The 18,136-nt window shown below is 38.8% G+C and overlaps 1 protein-coding gene and 1 pseudogene across 1 annotated transcript in view; one reads left to right on the top strand and one right to left on the bottom strand.

Moving 5' to 3' along the window:
- Positions 1–18,136, bottom strand: part of CPNE4 (copine 4) — a 611,972-nt gene that overhangs the window by 549,602 nt on the left and 44,234 nt on the right. The window lies entirely within an intron of this gene.
- LOC133093710 (armadillo repeat-containing protein 1-like) lies at positions 7,934–8,707 on the top strand (annotated as a pseudogene).

Here is an 18,136-nt window from a genome sequence, read left to right as displayed (position 1 = left end):
GAATAAAGTCCAGAGCTTGCTCTCTTACCCAGAAATCCCAGGAAAAGTGGCCTCAATAATACCTCCAGTGTCAATCCCATCTGCAACTTGGCGCAGTAGAAGTAGATGATTTGGAGTCAAGAGGGATTGACATGAAGGATACACCTTCAGGCTGCATCTTCCCAGAATCCTTTACCTCAAAGTGTCTCTTGAACTCAAATGCTATTTAAGTACAACTAAAAAGATCAAAGTCCAAGTTTCTAAAGCATATAACATAGGGTGATTATTCATATTACAGAAAAACTCTGTTTTGCAAAATATTACATTACAGAGTAGCTAGCACCTCCTTAGAATTACAATAGCCTGATGTTTTTAAAAAATAACCTGATGAATGCTTGGTCTTTCGTGGTTATGCCTAGTGAGGAAAGAGAAGCCCACATATGATTCCCCTCATCCTTCATTAAGCTGCTCTAGATTGTCTTGTTGCTATCATTTTCCTTTCCCTCAAACCAAAGAATATACCAGACATGGTTAGGTTCAACTTGGTCACTGAGCAAGGCCTTAATACATGGATACAGTTCTTTCTGAGAGAGGAGTAAACAGTGAAAGGCACAGTGGAAGCTGGCTGCTTGAGTTTTGTCTCCAAATAAGCAGATTCTTTGCTGGGCACTGTGATAGGGCCAGGGCTGATGGGGTAGCATTGTTGTGTGGGCTATGCACAACTTCAACCATAACTTCCGCCTCACCTCTTTTCATGCCTCTGCCTATACTACTCAGGACACAAACACACCAGTGGCCAAGGCAGAGAGAAGCCGATCCTGGGAAGATTCTCCTCCAATGTCCACACTGGTTGTCCATTTCTTTTGTGGAGTATTGGAAGATACGAGGACCCCTTCTCAACTCACAGGATGGGCAGGTCCAGTTCTTTGTTCCCAGATAGTACAAGGTCAGCTGGACTGAGAAAGGAAGAATCTGGAGGTAGATGTCACCAGGAATTCTTCCTTTCTTGTCCCTCTCTACCACTCCAGGACTCAAAGAGCATAAAATGCTGACTTTTCCTTCCCTTGAACTTCAGAGATCTCCTATTTCTGTGGCTGCAGGTATCCAAGATGACAATTCCTGAGCAAGACAAGAAATCCATGTCCAGTTGCCAACCCCACCCAACTAACTGCCCTGTAAGGTAAGTGCTTCCTCTTTCACCCTTACCCCCGAATCAGGATAAGTACTAGTAACTAAATTTGGAGAAATACATTTTAGCACCATTAAACACCAGGTTAATGAGCCAATCTGTTCACAACAGCTTACAAGTGTGTTTTCCACTTTGCCACCAGCAACTTCCCCCTGGATATCAAGGCAGAGGGGAGATGCCTCACATCTGCAGCTGTGACACACTTTTACCCAGGTTTTGAACATGTTTAAGGAATTGAATTAACTGCCTTCATATGACAAGGCAGGAAAGAAGACATTTTCCAGAGTGGCATTTTCTTAAGAGTTTCTGATCTACCAAGGAACTATTATCATCTGCTCATCCCTCAAATAGATAGTGTGCACTTGTTATATGTTGAGTACTGAGGATAAAACAATGAATAAGGTGGATGGGCCTAGCAATTAGGAACTTAATGTATTCATTCCTGTATTCACTTCTTCATCAAATGTTTATTGACTATCTACTACATACAGTGCCATTTTTGACTGCAGAATTATCTAAAACTATTAAAGCTTAAACTGTCATTGAGCACTTTATAGAATGAGAAAAGTAAAGCAGAGAGACCCTATCCCTAGCTTACATTAGGCGAAAACAAAATTATCAGAGGACGAGAAATTCTATGCAGAAAATTATGAAAGAGTCATGTGCTGAAGAAGGACTAGGTGATTACTTTAGAACAGGCGGTCGGGGAAGGCTATGATTTGAGTGATACACAAGAGGCAGTTACATATAATAAGGGGCAAAAGTATTTCATACACAGAGAACAGCATTCCAAACACAGGAAAGAGCTGGTGCCAGGCTATAAGGCAGGGAAAAGCTTGGTATGTCTGAGGACGAAAATGGATTTCTATGACCCAGAAATCTCATCCGAGGTGTTTGTCCAAGGGGAAGAAGATAGCTTTGTACACAAACATACATGGATAGCAGCCACATATGTCACAACATCCAGCAGCTAGGGCAAGACAAAGTGTGGAATTCTACTCAGCAATGAAAAGGAATGAGTTTGTAAGAACATGGATAAATCTTAGGAACACTGTGTTTAGTGAGCAAGCCTTATGCAAAAGACAGTACATGCAGCATTCCATTTATATGATGAACTCTAGTTCAATATATGTTGAGTAATTAGGGGGAAATGTACTGATGTCTTCATTTTACTTTTTTTTTTTTTTTTTTTGGCTGCCATGCAGCTTGTGGGATCTTAGTTCCCCGGGCCCTCGGCAGCGAAAGCATGGAGTTCTAACCATTGGACCACCACGGAGTTCCCTATCACTGTTTTATTTATTTACTTATTTATTTATTTAGCCATGCTGCGTGGCATGCAGGATCTTAGTTCCCCAACCAGAGATCAAACCTATGCCCCTGCAGTGGAAGCACGGAGTCTTAACCACTGGACCACCAAGGAAGTCCCTTCATTTACTTTTAAATGCACCAAAATATAAGATGGATTAATAGACAGATAGAAGAGTAAACAAATGAATAGATCATGTGATAATGCAATTAAACTAAAATTTTTAACAGTAGAACCAAATTGGTGGGTACACAGGTATTTACTGTAAAATTCTTTCAATGTTGCTGATATTTAAAATTTTTCATAATAAAAGCTCGGGAAAGAAAAGAAGGCCAGTGCAGCTAGAGTACCCTAATGTGATGGAGACAAGTATTGATCAAATAATTCACACAAATAAATGTATTTCACTAATGTGATTTTTGCTTGAAAATGATACTTCTCTCCCTCCATTCAACTGGTTTCATGGCTTCTAGTTAGTAAACAATAAATTCTGTAGTCACATATCATTTGCTCAATGCAGATTGATACAGAAACAATATTCAGTGAACACTCACTACATCTTGGGCACTATGCTGAAGGAAATAGGGCAGAAGTATGAGTTATTTATTCCCAACAAGAAATTTGCAGAGATAGTTGGGATGGTTGGACCAACTCATATGAAATAATCAGAGAACAAGATAGTGCAGATAAAAAGATAATGCTACCATTAAAAAAATGGGATTTAAAGAAGAAGGCAGCTGGCAAGAGGGGTTAGCTGAGTGGACCCAGAAAGAAAGATGATGAAATTTGGTTCAGCTGTAGAATCTAGATAATCAGTGGATAGAAGGCAGTGTGAGGTGTCCCGGTCACAATGTGATGTTTATTAAGTACCCACTATGCTGTAAGCATAGTACATTACATTAATTTAACAAATATTTACTTTATCCTCAAGTGCTAGAAGTAAAACAGGGCACAATTTTTTCTTTACTTAATAGATCTTACATTCTAATGGGTTGGGAGAGAGGGAGTAACAGTCAATAAACAAGATAAATAAATGTCCAGTTTAATGGCAGTGATAAGAGCTAAGACAAAGAATAAACAGGGAAGAAGGATGCAGTGTTAAGGGGAGCAGTAACATTTTAGATATGGTAAACTCATTGAGGAGGGAATTCTTGAGTAAAAACATAAAAGAATTAGAGAGCTGATGATTAGGGTTTTGGGAGGAAAACAAGTCCAGGCAGACAGAACACACAAGGGCAAAAGTCCTAAGGGAGTAGCATTTCAAATATCTTATACAAATGTCAGAAAAAGGAGAAGACACTATTATCTCACTTAATCCCACAGCCATCAACCCTATGAACTAGTTGTGTTCTATAATCATCCACATTTGACAGATGAGAAAACTAAGGCACAGAAATGTTAAGATAGCCTCAATCCACTCAAAACAAACCCTCAGTAGAATTAGTCATGACCATGTCAGAACAAAGTTGCTTTACACAACTAACTGATGAACAACCATTGATAGGAAGATGCTGGAACCCACCAAAAAAATACTCCACATCCAAAGACAAAGGAGAAGTCACAATGAGATGGTACCAGGGATACAATGACAATAAAATCAAATCCCATACCCATCGGGTGGGTGACCCACAAACTGGAGAACAATTATACCACAGAAGTTCTCTCACTGTAGTAAAGGTTCTGAGCCCCACATCAGGCTTCCCAGCCTGGGGGTCTGGCAATGGGACTAGGAATCCCCAGGGAATCTGAATTTGAAGGCCAGTGGGATTTGATTGCAGGACTTCCACAGGACTGGGGGACACAGAGATTCCATTCTTGGAGGGCACACACAAAGTCTTGTCTGCACCAGGACCCAGGGAAAGGAGCAGTGACCTCATAGAAGACTGAACCAAACCTACTTGTTAGTGTAGAGGGTCTCCTGCAGAGGTGGGGTGTGGCTGTGGCTCACTGCAGGGACAAGGGCACTGGCAGCAGCAGTTCTGGGAAGTACCCATTGGAGTGAGCCCTCCTGGAGGCCACCACTAAGCCCCACCCATATAGACTGTAGACTCCAGTGCTGGGTCACCTCAGGCCAAACAACTAACAGGGAGGGAACACAACCCTACCCATCAGCAGACAGGCAGATTAAACTTTTATTGAGCACAGCCCAGCAATCAGAGCAATATCTAGTTCTACCCATCACCAGTCCCTCCCATCAGGAAGCTTGCACAAGCCTCTTGGATAGTCTCATCCACCAGAGGGTGGACAGCAGAAGCAAGAAGAACTACAATCATGCAGCCTGCAGAAAGAAAACCACAGTCACAGAAAGTTAGATAAAATGAAAAGGTAAAGGATTATGTCCCAGATGAAGGAACAAGATAAAACCCCAGAAAAACAACTAAATGAAGTGGAGATAGTCAACCTTCCAGAAAAAGAAGTCAGAATAATAATAATGAAGATGATCCAGGACCTCAGAAAAAGAATGGAGGCAAAGATTGAGAAGATGTAAGAAATGTTTAACAAAGACCCAGAAGAACTAAAGAACAAACAAACAGAGATGAATGATACATTAACTGAAATGAAAAATACACTAGAAGGAATCAATAGCAGAATAATGAGGCAGAAGAATGGATAAGTGACCTGGAAGACAGAATGGTGGAAATCACTGCCATGGAACAGAATAAAGAAAAAAGAATGAAGAGAAATGAGGACAACCTAAGAGACTTTTGGGACAACATTAAATGCACCAACATTCGCATTATAGGGGTCCCAGAAAGAGAGGAGAAAGTGAAAGGACCCAAGAAAATATTTGAAGTGATAACAGCTGAAAAATTCCCTAACATGGGAAAGGAAACAGTCAACTGAGTCCAGGAAGCAAAGAGAGTCCCAGGCAGGATAAACCCAAGGAGGAACACACCAAGACACATAGTAATCAAATTGACAAAAATTAAAGACAAAGAAAAAATATTAAAAGCAACAAGAGAAAAACGACAAATAACATGCAAGGGAACTCCAATAAGGTTATCAGCTGATTTCTCAGCAGAAACTCTGCAAGCCAGAAGGGAGTGGCACTATATATTTAAAGTGAAGAAAGGGAAGAACCTACAAACAAGAATACTCTAACCAGCAAGGATCTCATTCAGATTTGATGGAGAAATCAAAAGCTTTATAGACAAGCAAAAGCTAAGAGAATTCAGCACCACCAGAGCAGTTTTGCACCAAATGCTAAAGGAACTTCTCTAGGCAGGAAAGAGTCTAGCAACTTAAACACACACACACACACACACAAATAAACAGAACTTGTACATATATAGACTGTTATATCAAAACCTCATGGGAACAGCAAACCCAAAAAGTACAATAGATACACACACAAAAAGAAAAAGCAACCCAAACACAAAACTAAATATGTTCATCAAACCACAAGAGAAGAAAACAAAAGAGGAAGGGAAGAAAGAAGACCTACAAAACAAACCCAAAACAATTAAGAAAATGGCAATAGGAATACACATATTGATAATTACCTTAAATGTAAATGGATTAAATGTGCCAACCAAAACACACAGACTGGCTGAGTGGATACAAAAACAAGACTGGTATATATGCTGTCTGCAAGAGACCCACCTCAGACCTAGGGACACATACAGACTGAAAGTGAGGGGAAGGAAGAAGGTATTCCATGGAAATGGGAATCAAAAGAAAGCTGGAGTAGCAATATACACATCAGAGAAAATAGACTTTAAAATAAAGACTGTTGCAAGAGACAAAGAAGGACACTACACAATGATCAAGGGATCAATCTAAGAAGAAGATATAACAATTGTAAATATATATGCACCAACAGAGGATCACCTCAATATATAAGGCAAGTACTATCAGCCATAAAGGGAGAAATTGACAGTAACGCAATAATACCGGCGAATTTTAACACCCCACTTTCATCAATGGACAGATCATCCAGACAGAAAATCAATAAGGAAACACAGGCCTTAAATGACACATTTGATCATTAATTAATAGATAGAATTAATTGATAGAATTAATTAATCATTAATTGATCATTAATTAATAGATAGAATTAATTGATATTTATAGAACATTCCATCCAAAAGCAGGAGAATACACATTCTTCTCAGGAGCACTTGGAACATTCTCCAGGATTGATACATGCTGGGACACAAGGCAAGTCTCAGTAAATTTAAGAAAACTAAAATCATATCAAGCAACTTTCCAATCATAACGCTATGATACTGGAAATAAACTAGAAGAAAAAAACTATAAAAAACACAAACACATGGAGGTTAAATGATAGGCTACTAAACAACCAATGGATCACTGAAGAAATTAAAGAGGAAATCAAAAAATACCTAGAGACAGATGAAAATGAAAGCACAATGACCCAAAACCTATGGGAAGCAGCAAAACCAGTTCTAAGAGAGAAGTTTATAGCAATACAATCTTACCTCAGGAAAAAAGAAAAATCTCAAATAAACAACCTAACCTTACACCTAAAGCAACTAGAGAAAGATGAACAAACAAAACCTAAAGTTAGTAGAAGGAAAGAAATCATAAAGATTGGAGCAGAAATAAATTAAATAGAGACAAAGAAAACAATAGCAAAGGTCAATGAAACTAAAAGCTGGTTCTTTGAAGAGGTAAACAAAATTGATAAACCTTTATCCAGAATCATCAAGAAAAAGAGGGTAGGTCTCATATCACTAAAATTAGAAATGAAAAAGGAGAAGTTACAACTGACACCACAGAAATACAAAGGATCATAAGAGACTACTACAAGCAACCTTATGCCAATAAAATGGACAACCTGGAAGAAATGGACAAATTCTTAGAAAGGTACAGTCTCCCAAGACTGAACCAGGAAGAAATAGAAAATATGAACAGACCAATCACAAGCACTGAAATTGAAAGTGTGATTAAAAATCTTCTAACAAACAAAAGTCCAGGACCTGATGGATTCACACATTGATTGTGATTCACACAGTTGATCGATTCACATCAAACATTTAAAGAAGAGCTAACACCTGTCCTTCTGAAACTGTTCCTAAAAATTGCAGAGGAAGGAAAACTCCCAAACTCATTTTATGAGGTCACTATCACCCTGATACAAAAACCAGACAAAGATACCACACATAAAAATAAAATTATAGGTCAATATCACTGATGAATATAGACGCAAAAATCCTCAACAAAATACTAGCAATCTGAACCGGCCGAGGTGGCTGGGTCATGGGGGAGAGTCCGTAAGGCCTTTCCCCGCCAGCGTCCTAGCTTTTTTGGCTCCTAAAGTCAGCAGGGTCGTTTGTCATCACCGAGGCCACGTCTGCAGAAGGAGGGACTCGCTCCGTGCCTGCTGGTTCCTCTACGTTATCCGTTGGTGTGGCCCTGATGCTACGGCAGGCTCCGGATTCCTAGAACGCTGGAGAGAATTTAAGAAGATTTTGTTCATGTGTATGGCATAGAAGATGAATTCGTCCTCCTCCACCATCAATGAAGAACCTGATGCTCTCTCAGTAGTTAACCAGCTCCGGAATCTACCAGCAGATCCATTAAACCGTAGAGCCATTGTCCAGGATCAGGGATGTCGGCCCAGCCTTATTTTATTTATGGACCATCCCAACCCCCCTGTTGTCCACTCGGCTTTGCTCGACTACAACTCCAGTAGAAACAAAACTGCTGGCCTCTGAAATCTATGAAATTCTTCAGTCTTCCAATATGGCAGTTGGTGATAGTTTCAATGAAATGAATTCACGTCGAAGGAAAGCTCAGTTTTTTCTGGGAACCACAAACAAACGTGCCAAAACAGTGGTTTTGCATATAGATTGTCTTGATGATACGTCTCGGAGAAACCTGTGTGAAGAGGCTTTGTTAAAACTTAAAGGCGTTATTAGCTTTACTTTTCAAATGGCTGTTCAAAGATGTGTGGTGTGAATCCGTTCAGATCTGAAAGCAGAGGCTTTGGCATCAGCAATAGCATCAACCAAGGTTATGAAGGCTCAGCAAGTTGTGAAAAGCGAAAGTGGAGAAGAGATGCTGGTCCCGTTCCAAGACACGCCTGTGGAAGTAGAACAGAACACAGAGCTGCCCGACTACCTGCCTGAGGACGAGAGTCCCACAAAGGAGCAGGACAAAGCAGTGTCCCGGGTGGGCTCACACCCAGAGGGTGGAGCTAGCTGGCTGGCCACAGCTGCAAACTTTTTATCCAGATCATTTTACTGGTGACTTCAGTTTGGGGCTCAAGGACTGTGTAAATGAACAAGGGGCCAGTTTTCCATTGTTGTGGTGAACTGTCAAGTACAATTTGCAGTAAGTTATCATGAAAAGTTTCTAGATTACATGATTAAGAATGCTGCATTTTCCATTTTACTGGACATTTTACCCCACTAATTGGTAAAAAGGACAGAGGCTACAGGTGGAATTGCTTTGTTTATAAAGGTGTTTTGGTTTTGTTTTCCTTTGTTTAAATTGCCTCACTTTTTAAAAAACATGGGTCCACTGTTAAACCAAACATGTATTTGTGCAGCTTTACATTTTATTTTACACAAAGCACGTGATTAGGAAAACTTGTTTTCTCAAGCCTCAGGACCTATCTGAAGAGAAGTTTTTTGTTTTTGTTTTTAGCTCAAGTTGTGCATGAATTACTGAACACTTTTCTCTGCCTTTTCTAGTGAAAGATACTTGCTTTGGTACTCTTTCTTTCTCGTGAAAGATACTTGCTTTGAAAGCATTTCTCATAATTCCCCTTTTGTGCCTTTTTTATTTTGCCAACCATGTTTATAGAAAGGACGTTACTAGTGACATTTTGTGAATTAAAACATATTCCTTGCAATGTAACAAACCCCTAAAAATACAATTCTACAAAAACTTGGCAGTCTTATTTGTTATAATTTTTAAAAGATTAATACAAAATCAGTCAAGAAGGAAACATGTATATCAGCAAAATGTTATTGGAGACTATTTGAATGTGACCAAATGTGGTTCTAGTTGACTACTGTTCAGTATGGTTTATATCAGCTCTTGAGAATTATGTCCACCCTAATATTGGGAGTGACTGTAAATGGTCTCTAGGCCTTACTTTGTGATTACACACTATCCCCTGCCAAGAAAAAAAAAAAAAAAAGTAAAGAACTGACAAACTTGAAAAAAGAAAACAAAAATGGAATGCCTATAATGCCGTAGTGCTATTTGGTAGAGTCTAAGCTTAAAACATGAATTGCTTGGCAGATGCCTATTCAGTAGGTGTTTTCTTGTATTGCCTTTTGTGAATTTATTATGAACATGCAGTCATATTGAATGAAAAGAAAAAAGACTCAAATTATTGCTTATAAAGAAATAAAGCCAGCATTTGTCCATCCACTTAAACTTTTTGCCAGAAGAAAACAGGACTTCAGCAAAGGTAAGATAAATAAATATAAATATATATATATATATATATTTTTTTGGTATAGATTTAAGAGCTAATTACATATATGTAATGCTTTATTAAATTTCTGAAATATTTGGCAACAAAAAATTTTCTTTTGGAAATCCAACTAACTCCAGATAAAGTTTAATGCTAATATGATTAAAAACTAATAGGAGGAAATCAAAAACTTTTTTCATCAACATGTAGAGCTGCTATTTTACTCCTTGGAGAATGTGAAGTGAAAATCGGACCCTGGAGGGTTTCCTTGCATTTTCATTGCTTCTCTTTTAGAGAAAACTAAAAGCATCCAGTGTCACTGGAGAAGAATTATTGTAAAATAGTTCGCCAACAAGAATCTTGAGTTCAAGAACATTGTGACCTTATGGAGGGAGGGGTGTTGAGGGTATGGAGAGTAATATTTTTTCACCTGGGCTCTGATTCAGGTGATGCACACAACTGAAAATATAAGCTTTAGGGCATGTATTGCTTTAAATGCATAGTACAACTTGCTGCCAGACCAGATGTGTTGAAAAACAAAAAACAAAAAACAAAACCACCTCCTTTCTATAGCCATTGAAACAAAGTTTACTGTTCTGTTTTAACAGGTTTGTATTTTATTTTGCATTGCCACACATCTGCTTATTTAAAAAACGACATCCTTTTGATAGTAATTGTTCAGCACAAGTAGGTATTACAGCTTGATGTTTGTGTGTTCTAATTCTCAGTGTTCTTTGATTCCAGGTCTTATATATAGAGCAGTTAAGGCAACTGTAACAGCATTTTTTGAAATATATTGTAAAATAATAAAAGGTAACATAATTTAAAAAAATAAAAAATACAAGCAATCCGAATCCAACAAAACATTAAAAGGATCATACACCATGATCAAGTGGGATTTATTCCAGGGATGCAAGGATTTTTCAGTATCTGCAAATCAATCAGTGTGATACACCACATCAACAAATTGAAGGATAAAACCAATATGATCATCCAATAGATGTCAAAAAACTTTTTTGACAAAATTCAGCACCCATTTATGGTAAAAACTCTCCAGAAAGTGGGCATAGAGGGAACATACCTCAACATAATAAATGCCATATACAACAAACCTACGGCTAATATCATACTCAATGATGAAAAGCTGCAAGCATTTCTTCTACGATCAGGAACAAGACAGGGATGTCCACTCTCACCAGTTTTATTCAACATAGTTTTGGAAGTCCTAGCTATGGCAATCAGAGAAGAAAAAGAAATAAAAGGAATACAAATTGGAAAAGAAGAAGTAAAACTGTCACTCTTTGCAGATGACATGATACTATACATAGAAGATCCTAAAGATGTTACCAGAAAACTACTAGAGCTCATCAATGAATTTGGTAATGTTGCATGTTACAAAATTAATACACAGAAATCTGTTGCATTTCTATACACTAACAATGAAAGATCAGAAAGAGAAATTTGAGAAAAAATTCCATTTACCATTGCATCAAAAAGAATAAAATACCTAGGAATAAACCTACCTATGGAGACAAAAGACCTGTACTCTGAAAACTATAAGACACTGATGAAAGAAAGCAAAGAAGACACTAACAGATGGAAAGATATACCATGTTTATGGATTGGAAGAATCAATATTTTCAAAATGACTATACTATCCAAGGCAATCTACAGATTGAATGCAATCCCCGTCAAATTACCAATGGCATTTTTCACAGAACTAGAACAAAAAATCTTAAAATTTGTATGGAGACACAAAAGACCCCAAATAGCCAAAGCAATCTTGAGAAAGAAATATGGTGCTGGAGGAATCAGATTCTCTGACTTCAGACTATACTACAAAGCTATAGTCATCAAAACAGTATGGTACTGGCACAAAAAATAAATATAGATCAATGCAACAGGATAGAAAGCCCAGAAATAAACCCAGGCATCTATGGTCGATTAATCTACAACAAAAGAGGCAAGATTACACAATGGTGGAGGTAGTCTCATCAACAAATGGTGCTGGGAAAACTGGACAGCTACATGTAAGAAAATGAAATTAGATCACTCTTTAGCACCATACACAAAAATAAGCTCAAAATGGATTAGAGACCTAAATGTGAGACTGGACACTATAAAACTCCTAGAGGAAAACATAGACAGAACGCTCTCTGATATAAATTGCAGCAATATCTTTTTCAATGCATCTCCGAGAATAATGGAAAAAAAACAAAAATAAACAAATGGGACCTAATTAAACTCAAAAGCTTTTGTGCAGCAAAGGAAACCATAAACAAAACAAAAAGACAACCCATAGATTGGGAGAAAATATTTGCAAATGATGTGATCAACAAGGGATTAGTCTCCAAAATTTACAAACAGCTCATGAGGTTTAATATCATCAAAACAAACAACCCAATCAAAAAAGGGCAGAAGACCAAAGTAGACATTTCTCAAAGAAGACTTACAGATGGCCAAGAGGCACCTGAAATGATGTTCAACATTGCTAATTATTAGATAAATGCAAATCAAAACTACAATGAGATATTACCTCCAGTCAGAATGGCCATCATCAAAAAATCCACAAACAATAAATGCTGGAGTGGGTGTGGAGAGAAGGGAACCCTCCAACACTGTTGGTGGGAATGTAAATTGGTGCAGCCACTATGAAGAACAGTATGGAGGTCCCTTAAAAAACTAAAAATAGAGCTACTATAGGACCCTGCAATCTCACTCCTGGGCATATATCTGGAGAAAAACATGATCTGAAAGGATACATGCACCCCAATGTTCATTGCAGCACTGTTTACAATAGCCAAGACATAGAAGCAACCTAAATGTCCATTGACAGAGGAATGGATAAAGAAGATGTGGTATATATATATAATTGAATATTACTCAGCCATTTAAAAGAATGAAATAATGTCATTTGCAGCAACATGGATGGACCTAGAGATTGTCATACTGAGTGAAGTCAGTCAGGCAGAGAAAGAGAAATTTCGTATGATATCCCTTATATGCGGATTCTAAAAAGAAATGATAGAAATGATCTTACTTACAAAACAGAAACAGACTCACAGACTTAGAGAAGGAACTTATGGTTACCAGGGGAGGAAGGATGGGGGGAAAGGAGAGTTTGGGATCGACATGTACACACTGGTATATGTTAAATGGATAACCAAAAAGGACCTACTACATAGCACAGAAAACTCTGCTCAATGTTATGTAGCAGGCTGGATGGGATGGGAGTTTTGGGGGAGAATTGATATATGTATATGTAGGGCTGAGTCCCTTTGCTGTGCACCTGAAACTAGCACAACATTGTTAATCGGCTATACTCCAACATAAAATTAAAAGTTTAAAAAAAAAAAGAACAAAGTTGCTTTCATGTACAATTATAGTATCTGTTCTTCACTTTGTAGATGCAAGTGTTACAGGGAGAAAAAAGTCTAAGCTTCCAAATAGTATAACCTGATCAAGAAAGCAAAGCAAATTCAACTAAATACTGATACCAAATGATTTATTTTGCTGACTAGAGAACAAGACAGTTAACTAAGTCGACCAAAAGATTACTCAATTTGACCAGATGAAGATTTTGATTGATCTTGATTCAGAAAAAGCAGCATAAGACACTTCCATGAAGGGGCAGAGGGGGAATCGCACCCAAGTACGGTGAGTAGATAATGTCAGCAATGTGGTTGGTTGCTTTAATCAACAGACCACAGATGATATGATAAAGGCAACCTGTCTGCAAATAAAAACTATAAATACCTCACAAATACAATGGAGCAACTTTTAACAAACAGAAATTCCAAGCCTGCTGGCCCAGACCATATGAAATACCTGGTGCCCTGTAGTTCTCAGCATTTAGAAAAAATTCCATCCATACTGAGTATGGACACAAAGCAACAATTCCTAAAAACAGTTCCACACCTGGATGAAGTGGATGGAAGACCAGTTCACACCTTCCTCCTTCCATGAACTCCACAAATAAGGAGGACATCCAGAGACTTGGAGGCTACATCAAAGCTAAAACCCATATCCATCAGTCACACCACTGCCCTCCAAGTCACAGACATTATTTAAGGCTTGCCCAGTGCAAGAAATTATTGTATGTTAACTCTGGTAACCCATGTGCAACTGAATTCATTTTTCTAACTTCCCTAGGTCAGCCTCTGCTGAATAGTTTTTCCCATGTGTGATCCTTTCCAAACACTTTTATTTTCCTTAAACAGGTTATGTTTTTCCCAGTGAGTCCTGGGCTCCTTTCCAAAGGAATGACATCACTGCAGACACGGCAGCACCAGCTAATAAAACCCGTTAGGCTGCCAATCTCGTCATCACCTCTGCCACTCCCCCGTGGCAACAGCCTCCCAGAGCTTTCTCAACTTCCCTTATTTGTCCCATTCGTCATCTCAATAACACACCATGGTGTTCAGAACAGAATCTGGACGTGCCAAAGACCAATTGCTGTAGAGATGGGGATATTAAATTAAACCCATACCTCAGCAGAAAACCTCAGAGGGACCCAGGAAGAAGAGGTTAGTGACAGGGACCAAAGCTCTCATTAATGTGTAGCTGACTTGTCACTTTCATGGGAGTCTTGCAAGGAGTTGGACTCTGATTTAAGCAGGAAGATAAGGCATGACATTCCAGAGAAACTGCTTCAATTTTTCTGTCACTTTTAACTCAAATGCCTAAGCCTTTTTTATACTTTTTATTTTTTGCCAAGTTAGATCACATCATAAACTGTACATAGACTATGACAAGAAAATCTTTATTAAGCACCAGTCTACATGAAGTATTGGCCTTTGTCCTGCAGAAGCTTATAACTTAGGAAATTAGGGCTGCAGCATTTAGGTGAGGATGTGTGTTTCTGATAAGCCTGCAGAAAATGAGCCCACAGTGCCCATTTGGGCACTTCTGTTCCCGACTTAAACAAAGAAACAGAAAGAAACTCAACGATGAATCAATCCCTTTGTTATTTGTACATCAAAGGCTATATTAAAAAAATCATCCTTTGCAATAGATAAAAATCTAAATATCAATAGAAGAATGTATCAAGAAGCCAAGCTTTGTCAATATCCTTCTTTTTTTTTTTTCCAACATCCTTTTGATAGCCTGATGACCCCAGTGAAGACAACTCAAAAGTGAGGTCCTGCAATCAGCAGTCTCAGCATCTACTGAAAACTTGCTGAAATGCAGACTCTCAGGCCCCACTCCAGACCTACCAAGACAGAATCTGCATTTTTTCAAGATTCCCAGGTGATCTGTATGCACTTTGGGGCTCAAGAAGCTCTGAATTCAATGAGAGAGCTCTTGGGTTTTGAATGGAACTCATCATCACCAACTCGCCCTGCTGGTCTGCCCAGCACTGGCACCTGTACGTGGTAAACACACACACCTCGCTGTAAGCCACACAGCCACACAGGTTGTGCAGATGACATCACAGGTGCCCCTTGAGGGACTCCATGCAGTTAAGGAGATAAGTAAAGGAGGACAGGGGAGGGGGGGCATCTGTCACAGAGAGCAACTCCTCAGTCTACTTGTGATGACTGTCTCTGGTCGGAAGGCTTTGAGCTGTCAGTCTGATCAGCCTCTTCAGGAAGCCCTCATCAGTCAGCTCATCCTCTGCTGACCCCGTACCTTGCCTAGGTCATTTGCTTCTGGGGATTAAGCAAGTGGAGCCCAGATCTCCTTCCTCTCATGACTCAGACAGCTGGGATTATGATGACCTTGACAGACATGGGCTCCCTTTATCTCCTGCTTCCAAGGGAAGCCATCCTCACCTCCTGCTCCCAGGTGGCAGGCCTTCTGCTCACCCTCAGTGCTCTGTACCCAGGTGATGAGTCAGTAGGAATCAGACCCCAGCAGGTGTGTTAGCCTGTCCTTGTGTGAACCATTGTTTTTAGCACATTTCCTGAGAGGCAAGTGATTAAATTAAAATTCAACTAATGTCTCTCTTCTCCATCCAAATTCATTGGGATCTGGGAAAGTAAAAAGTTACTTGAAGAAAAAGAGCCATAGAGGTCCTGATTAAAAAGACAAGGCTGCTGACAGCTAGGGGACATGGCAGCTGAGATGCTGAAACTCGCCAGCACCAGCATTTTAACTGCAAGATGACATTCATCAGAAGATACCAAATTAACTATCCAGGAAGAGCAGATGGGGACAGTGATACAGGGACTGGCTGACCCTAATTAAACTGGATTTCACGATGGAAATGATGGTTCCCTCATCTCTGGATGGCATCTCTCTCCCTTCCTGCTCTCCATACCCTTTTCTCAACATTGCCTCCAAGTTCTAAATGACTTGAAAAAGGAAACAGGGAATAATCTATAATAAGCACCATTTAATTCTGTGCTGTGAGACAGAATTACAAGAAACACATAAGCACTTTTAAATAACCATCCTATATTTATATCTATATCTAAAATGTATTTTTCTGATTATAACATATCTGAGCAAAAAATTATGTTAATCTTTAAAAAGATATTTTGGTATAAAATTTTTTGTAAAATTCAAAAAAGTATAGAGAAGAAAATCAAAATAATCATTAGGCTCAGAGACTATGGCTGTCAAGATTTTGATGTATTGATTTGCAATATGGAGTGTGTGTGTGTGTGTGTGTGTGTGTAGAACAGAGACAGAGTGACACAGACAGCAATTATCAGAGAGACAGAGAAATTTGGAATCATAATATATATAGTTTTATATTTTGTTAGGTTCACTTAGCATTGTTTTGTGAAGGATTTTAACAATCTGTTGGAAAATATTTTTACACTGACGTTTAAAAAAATTGAGAACTCCAGTTAAGGCATCCTTTGAGACAGTATCAAGAAAATAGAACAATTTCCTAAGCTAAAACATCCTTGATGGTTTAGAAGAAATACTTTATCCTTTAAAAAAATTGCAGTTACTGGTATAGCCAACATATAGAAACTTAAAATAGCCAGAGTTGGACATGAGTCACTGTGGTTAAACATATGGAATTGAAATTAGTATAATTTGCCAAATGGAACTGCAAGTCCATGAAAGTGTTCTGAAGAAATATCATAGTATTATAGCTGTTACCTTTAACCTTTTCTGTAACTCAGTAGATGAAATAAAACAAAGGACCACCAGTGGACTAGAGTCTTCAAGATCAATTACATCTAAATTTCCTCTTCTGTGCACAGGGCAGAATTCCTCTTCTCTACCTTCTTTGCTGTTTGGGAGCATATGACTAATTCCAGCTGGTAGGGTGTGACCAGTATGATGTGTGTCTCTTCAATGACCAGGGCAGGACAGTCCCAGCACCCAGCTGCCCCCACTGTGGTGACTATTAAAAGACCTTGTATTGAAATGGCAGAGCCAAAGGTCAAGGCATTTCTTGCACCACTGGTGATGGGGGGCAGTGGCCCTAGAGAGCTGCTTGGAGGTTCAAAGCCAATGGGTTATTTGTCAAGTTAGCACAACCTGTATTACCCTGACTAATACAGTCACCAAAACAAAACAAAACAATAAAATGAATGAATGTTCCATTCCTATCATATGTACATAAGAGCTTTAAGCCTCTATGCTTCACAGAAGGAAGGAAACACTCTGCTAACACACCCTTTCCCCCATCTGCCCACTTGACAAAACAGTCAGAATGTGTGATGAGATCAGAGAGGACAGACTCCAGGATCAGTTACATTCTCTGACATTCGAATATCTAGTAGGCACTTGCTATGGGAAACCACTTTGCAGGGGCTTCTAGGAATAAAGAAATTGATTAGGGACAGTCCCTGCCTTCTAGAAGTTTAAAACCTAACAGAGAAGAAAGCCATGAGTACAAAGATAGAGCACTTCTAACAGCTGTGTGACTCTGGAGAGTCATTTGCCTCTAAGCCTCAGCTCCATCATCTGTCAAATGGGCAGAAGACAGTGCCTTCCTCACCAGAGCACTAAGAGAACAGAACACCTGGCACAGCGCCTAACACAGTAATCACTCATTAAATACTTATTATTGTTATTTTTATTTACCTGTAGGGGATATTATTTAACACAGAATTGTTCCTCCTTCTATTTAAGAAAAGTAGTCCCTCCCTGAGTGTCAAAATATATGTTATTATACAAAGAGTGTGGGCTACACAGCAGACAGTCCAGAGATGAAAAAATTGAACACATACCCTGGGTCCTGGGACTTCTAAAGACCTCAGTTTCATCAACAATAAAATTGAGATAATAATATCTCATTTTCAGGACCCTTGGAAGGAATTAAGGAAATCAAGCACATAACTCAGAAATATAATTCTCT

This window comes from Eubalaena glacialis, chromosome 6 (genome assembly GCF_028564815.1).
Source record: "Eubalaena glacialis isolate mEubGla1 chromosome 6, mEubGla1.1.hap2.+ XY, whole genome shotgun sequence".
Lineage (NCBI taxonomy): Eukaryota > Metazoa > Chordata > Mammalia > Artiodactyla > Balaenidae > Eubalaena > Eubalaena glacialis.
This window is presented reverse-complemented; position numbering and strand designations above follow the sequence as displayed.